Source organism: Rhododendron vialii, chromosome 12a (assembly GCF_030253575.1).
Source record: "Rhododendron vialii isolate Sample 1 chromosome 12a, ASM3025357v1".
Classification (NCBI taxonomy): domain Eukaryota; kingdom Viridiplantae; phylum Streptophyta; class Magnoliopsida; order Ericales; family Ericaceae; genus Rhododendron; species Rhododendron vialii.
The window spans coordinates 12,132,456-12,139,629 of NC_080568.1; the positions used below are offsets into that span (position 1 = coordinate 12,132,456).

Below are 7,174 nucleotides of genomic sequence, written 5' to 3' on the forward strand. Positions count from 1 at the left end.
ACTATTAGCTACTAAACTTGCCAACGCAAGGCAGTTGTTGTTGGCAAATCTACGTCGTTGGCGACAAATATAATAAGCGTTGGCAAATCATACAAATAGCAATTACTTTTGGCGACAAAAGATGAGGTTGTCAGCAAATGTTGTTGGAGGATAGCTGGCACCATCCAAATCCAGGAGGGAAACGTTTTGCCAACCCATTTTTTATGTTTTGGCAACAAGATTCAAACATTGGGAAAAGGTTTGAACCATATGCCTTCGTATTTGGTTTTTGACAGTTTTAATTTTGGATATATATCGCCAATGCTGGATGCTTGTGGTGAATATATCTTTTATTTGTACTGATTATTCCTTGTTTCGAATTTCTATTGCAATTTTGTTTAACCACATCTGCTAGCAGTAAAATATGTATATTTTTAGGCCAATAAAATATTATAACACTATTATGACTAGATGACTTGGGAAAACAAAAACCAGTATGCCAGGTAAAAACCTACTTGTAATTAAAAAGGTAAAACATGCCAAAAAATAAAAGAAAATGATTAATTGGACCAAAAATTTATTCAATGGACCAAAAAAGTCACAAAGACAAACTTGTTAATGAAAAAACAATTAAAAAAAATGATAACATAGCCCATATATTTTTATTTGTTCTCTCAAATTTAATAAAACCCCAAAAAAACATCACTAGTTCAGCGATTCCCCCCTCCCCTATTTGGTGTGCCCTAGCCCAAGAAGACCTACTGCAGTTTTTTGGTATCTCTCCCTCTCGATGTCTCCGCTCTCTGCTACAGTTTTCTGGTATCCCTCCCTCTCGATGTCTCCGCTCTCTCGTATGTATGTTGGGTATTGGCATTGTCTCCTCCACTGGTACATCATTGTCTACTTATCGAGACGAAACCTCTTTCCATCGGCACCCACACGAGCACCGCTTTCTTCCGCCCATGGCAATCAATAGCAGATTTCACCGGGCATGTTCCTCTTCCTCCCCCTGAATGTGTATGTGACTACGTGTACATATCTATCAATTTGTATTTTAATACGAAGTAATCACTGTTTCCTTAAAAGGTTATAATCCCAATATTAGACTAGCAAATTGGGACGGATGGAGTAGATCATTGTAATTGTCATGTTTTCCTTATATGTAATTTGTTGTTTTAGTAAACCTAACACGGATTCAACTCTCTGATACTATATATCTCTTCAAGTGATTCTCAAATTTTCCCAAGTCATTGCCTGACTCCGTTATTGTTGAACTAGAGTCATTCCCTACAAAATGCTATATCTTTCTTCGACGTGGGCAAGACTTCAAATGCATTGGGCAATTCAATAGATCAAATTGAGGTTCAAGATGATTGCATATTATTTGACTTCTTTGTAGTTCAAGTATACAATTTGCTTTAGGAAAGTTGACAGTAATAATATATTGAAGCATGCTCTGTTTGATATGTAATTGGATATATTCATCTAAGGAGTACTTTGGTTTTTGGGTTTAAGTTTGAGGCTTCAAATTTACAACATTTAAATTGGTTTTGATTTCATAATGTTAAGCGTGCTTTTTGGATCGCTCATTACTTCTGTTCTGTCAGTTGAATCTCATCCACAAAAAATATCAGAATTATGCACTTTGATTACTCACGAGTCAACTGGGAAGACTAGGTGCGCAAATAACTTAAAATCGTGTCTACTCAATGGATATTTCAGCTTTGTAGTTAAGATGTCTTCCTAATTGAATACCCTTCACATTTTTTCTAGGTTCCATTTCATGAAAAGGGGTTGATGGACTCTGATTTCGTTTTGGAATCATGTGTATCACCAGCTTCACCGTAGATCAGAGGTTGTGAGCCTTATTGCAATGTTATTTTGTGATTTGGTTTACAATTAATACATTGTTATATCTTTTGATTAAATTATCAACTGAGAGTGGTGGTCCAGTGATGTGGATTTTATGTTGCTTTTGCTTTTGTGTTCCTGTTCTTGCAGACTTGTTGCATCGAAAAACTTATGTGGGTGTTCTCTAGAGTTTAGATCGAATCAAGACAGTGTTCTTGTGTTGGCTACAAAAGCATGTATGTGCAAACCAAATTTAGGATTTAATCAAAAGGAGCAACAGTGATGAGGGGACATTGGGTGAAGGGCAGGATGCAGCCTCTATTAGTTAAATGAAAGCTGAAGGTATATTATTTTCTGCATACTTTTTGCTTGATATTCTTTCTAGGAGATGTAAGAGCATCAAAACACTCCATTAATGGATTGATTAAGTAGAAAGAAGTTGTTTAAGTTATATTTACATGCACGAGCAAAGAGACCTCTTTTGCTATCCTACGTTAACTTGTTTAGATTGACTACTTGTTGAAGTTTCTAGTTATTTTATTGTTAGTGAAGGACCCATTGTTCACTCACATTGGTACAAATAAGAATTTGTATTTTATTCTACTAATCGTCCTCTTTTTGGTACTCATAAACAAAGCTGAGAGGTTTACAGTATCACATTTCCTCCAAGTTCATTATGGTCTTTTGGTAGCTTTTTTTTTTTTTTTTTGATCAGATGGTCTTTTGGTAGCTTAGTAAGTATTAACATGGACACTTCAATGGTATACGGTTTATTAGGCTTATTACTAGTACATGTATTTATTACTAATGTTTGTGTATTTTTTTGGCAGGGTTGAAGATGAACAGGTTCGACAATGCAACATAATCGCCTTTTAATATTAACATCGTGTCTATGTATCTAGAGAAGAAACATACGATTGCAGCAGTGTTAACTCTTGGGGGAACAAATTACTTTTCGTCTCGTGATGTAAGGATATTCGATTATCGTTAGATTTCGGATATGTAGATACCTTTTGTACAAGTACACTTAGTAAGTATGAGGAATTGTAATTAGTTGTTGAATATATTTTGATAGTATCAAGAAGAATGTATTTTGATACCATTGAGATTGATTTGGTTGGAATTACTCAATATATAGGGTCCATTTTGATTTTGTACTTGAGTTGGTAATGTGAAATATATGAACATGCTATCGAGTTTTGTAATCAAAATTATGAATTTGTAGAACCAAAATCCTTTTTGCCAACGCAATTAACTGTATGCAAAAGTATATTCTTGAGGTTGGCTAGAATCTTTTTGCCAACGCTTTGGTCGTCGCTAAACTTCATGCATTTATCGACGCCTTTCGTTTTGTGTTGGTAGAAACTTTTCTCGATGCACTTCCAGCGACGCACCAATTTCTGTGGGTAGAAACCTTTGCCAATGAAATTTTAGTTTCAGCAACAACCTTGCATATGTTTGCAAAACTATTTTTTCTTGTAGTGTTTTAAGAGGTTGGTAAGGTTATCAATGTAGATATCCACAATGCCATAATTAAAATTAGATAATAAAAACTTGCCACATCACCTTTTCAACCTATAAAAATCTAAAAATTGTCACCATATAAAATAATTTTTTTAAAATAGTTTTCAAACTAATTAAAACAGGTTATTAGAAATAGAAAATAATTTTTTGAAAACTTTTATTTTGAAAAAAAAAACACTTTTCAAAAATAGTTTTTAAAAAAATATTTAAAAAACAGGTTTACTATTTTTGCAAAAAAACCAAAAACTTTTTTTAAGAGAGAGAGAGAGAGAGAGAGAGAGAGAGAGAGAGAGAATGTTTGGTTATTGGCAAAAAATTGCTTATTTTGATTATCCAATGAGCAAAATTTGATGAGTTGCTAAGAGGTTGTTAAGTTTGGTTATGCTATTGTGAGCACTTTTTTGAGAAAACATTACTAACTTTAACAACTTTATGATTTTGGTTATTCCACTGTGGATGCTCTTATAAAAAATTCTAATGGACTAGAGAGGTTACGAACTTAAGAAATGGACCGGAGAGGTTATTATAAACATGCTATAGTGAAATGAATATGAAACTTGACTTATAATTAGAGCAAGCCACACAAATACCCTTTCAAACTCATTGCCTAATAGAATTAGTCTCACAACCCATTTGATGGTTCAAGCAGTTCATATTGTATGTTGCGCTATTCAAATCATGCATGTTAAAAATTAGATTGATCAGAGATTCATGAGTGTAAGATTCAATCAATTTGATGAATGATGAAATGTTAGATCGATGGGAGATTAGTTAATTTTTCTCTAGACAAATGTTTTATGTTCATATTGTTAGTTATGTCCAATTAACTTTTTTTGCTAGGCAAGGAACAAGGATATGTCCGATTAACTTGATATATTGCATGAATGAATTGGATGCAAAAATTCAAAAATTGATTGGATTAAATCATCAAATTTTTTTTTTGAGACTCACGCTATCAGGTGATGCGTTTGAGATGTTGCAAGTATAACAAGAAATGTTGTGTGTCACTACAGCATTATACATAAATGGTCCAATCTATTCATTAATTTGAAAATAATTTGAAAATCACCCTTGTAAAAAAATTAACTTAATCGTATAATTGTAAATGAATAATCCAAGCTTGTAATTTTTTATCCAAAATCTAGGATCATAAATTCTGAAGAAAAGTTAGATGATAAGGTAACGATTCTGGACACGACTAAATCCCGAATTGTGTTTGTAAAGTAATAGGAGTATTGCACAGGTTGATAGCCATGACAATTTTGCGCGTAGAATTTTTACGGTCCTTAGTTCAAAATACCCAACACACCCACACTCAATCATTACATTGTGTTCGCGCTCTCAATTCTCGCTCTCGTGAATTTTAGTTTTCTTGAGATGAGATTCGAAGACGCTTTGACGTTTGTGCTCGTGCACACGCACGCCCATTACGTGATGTCCACGGCGATGAATAATTTATGCACCACAATTTTTTAGTTTTGTCCTTATTCAAAAAAAAATTTCTCGCATTTTAGTTTTACGCCAAACTTTTATATGATAGCTTTTTGAGCTTTTTCTTTTTTTGGATATTTGTCAAAATACTTGCGTAAAAATCATAATTTTTTACTTTTTCGATCTCTCTTGTCGAGACGAATCAATATCACATAAAAATTTGACTTCAAACTAAAAAGTGCAAAAATAATTTAAATAAGGACCAATCAAAAACATTATGCTGCATAAGTTATTCATTACACTAAAGACAAAATGGGTATTATCGCAAAGGGAAAGCCTTCAATACACACATTTTTAAGGTGTGTACCATATGCACCTATTGTGTGATTTATGTTGTGCCATCTCATAAAAAATTACTGGAAGGATTAATCATTCATAACATTTTATTTTGTATCGTTACTTTTCATCAATATGATTTGTAACTTTTTAGCAATAGATTCATAACATTTTGAGAATTATAACATTTTAGTGTGTTACGAAGATAGTGCATATGATACACACTCAAATAAGGGCAAAACCCCTACCGCGCTCAGAAGTAAATATCTCCCACGCCCTCGTTGAATAGTGTAATCAACGCGCTGATATTTACAAATACCGATACGCACTTGGCCTCATATAATTGGAGTTTATTCGCAAAACGTTTAATTGAAAAGTGGTTACTGGCAAGAACTCGAAGCGTGCCACCACCTTCTGTTTTGAACAAGAGCAACAGCTTTTGTGCTCCTCCTCCTTCCCCCTCTCACCCCAATACTGCAGAGAAGGAGGATGAAAAATGCAGCTACTACTAGGTTCCCCTCTCATTTTTTTTCTCTCTCTAGATAGAATCTCTTCTACCAAGACGACATCGGTGAAGTGTGGCTGAATACAAGAGTACCCCACCCCTCTCTCTCTCTCTCCGAACAAGACATTAGACATCATTTGGTCATATACAAAGGCGGAGGAGGAGAAGTTGTTGAAGGATGCAAAAGAACTGCCATGGAAGGACAGACTAATGCACGAAAACTGGAAGGTGAGGAGGGAAGTGAACATCGACCTCGGCGCTATCTGCTCTGTCGTGGAACCCAAGGAACTAGGCCTACACCAGTTCGGTGAGTTGGGGTTTAGGGTTTTTCTATCGAGCTCTGTGTGTGTGTTTTCAAGCCAGCCATGGCGTTTGTTGTATTTTACCCTCTTCTTTTTTCATCTCTCTTCAGACTTCATTTGTTGAATTCACATTTCTTGGGCAGGGCCTTTGTTTAAGGATGCCGTTTCTGATTCGAATACATTGGTACGGGAGGTGGCTCTCGACGCCCTTATTGCGTACTTGAATCGTGTTGGCGCAGCGAGGCTAGAAGGTAAATTTATTTATTTTTAAAGTGTATTCTTTCATGCCGTACGTGGTGATTAATATTCAAAATTTGGATTTGATATATGTGAAGATACGCGCCAGAAATATGTGATGCAATTTTTGCAAATTGCTTCACGGGTGGTCTGGGCATGATTCAGAAGTCCCAGGAGTTGTGTATGCGTTAGGTAGAGTTGGGGGCAGTGGAAGTTTTCCTGGTACGTTGAAATAGAACAACATTTTGCATTTTGTAAATGTCGAGTGATACGCTGATTGTATTTCTTCGCAAATAATGAAAATCACTATGTTTATTGGCTTTATAACTTATATTTACTGCTTAAAATGTAGCTTGTTGTTGTAGTCCAGTTCCGATGCTATGGTTGACTTTTCTAGAATCTCTGTTTTATGTGTAGTCCACTTGATTTGACTATTCTAGTTCCTTTATAGAAAATGCGATTTTCCTTTCATTTACACACAAAATATATCATAGTCTTAGAAATAGCTGATAAGATAATTATCTCACGAGGATTCTTCTAATTATTGTTCTCCCACACTCCGTTCCTGTGATTCCCTAGATGCCAAATCATCATCGTTGCAACCAGATCCTTTGAGTGAACTGACAAATATATATTGTAGAACCACTCCAAAGCATTGGCCCTGGCACATCTCAGTGCCGGTGGAAAGTGGCTGCAATTAAAGGACTTATTGGCAAATCTGCGATCCCCAATGATGTGTTTCACATATTTTGCACTCTTCCTGTAGATGCTGCATCTATCATCTTCTCGAATTTTTCTAGCGCATAAATTGGCATTTGTGTCACCTAGGCATTGGTACATGCTCACCAAACAAGAACCTTCACGTTACTAGGAACACAAGAATCTCCAACTTAACAGGTTGTTGCTTGATGGAGCTGCACTTGCCCGCGCAAGCAAACCATGTTCCATGATTTAAGTGATACGTGCTGCGAACTGAGTAGCCCCCATGTTTTGTAAAATGCCAAATCAG

At 35.4% G+C, this 7,174-nt stretch overlaps 1 long non-coding RNA gene across 1 annotated transcript; it reads left to right on the top strand.

Annotated features, from left to right (window-relative positions):
* The first annotated feature begins 1,081 nt into the window (after window positions 1–1,081).
* On the top strand, window positions 1,082–2,987 carry LOC131310810 (uncharacterized). The gene is made up of 3 exons (XR_009195306.1): window positions 1,082–1,834; window positions 1,981–2,172; window positions 2,661–2,987. It is a non-coding gene; the product is annotated as an uncharacterized LOC131310810 (long non-coding RNA).
* Window positions 2,988–7,174: the final 4,187 nt, after the last annotated feature.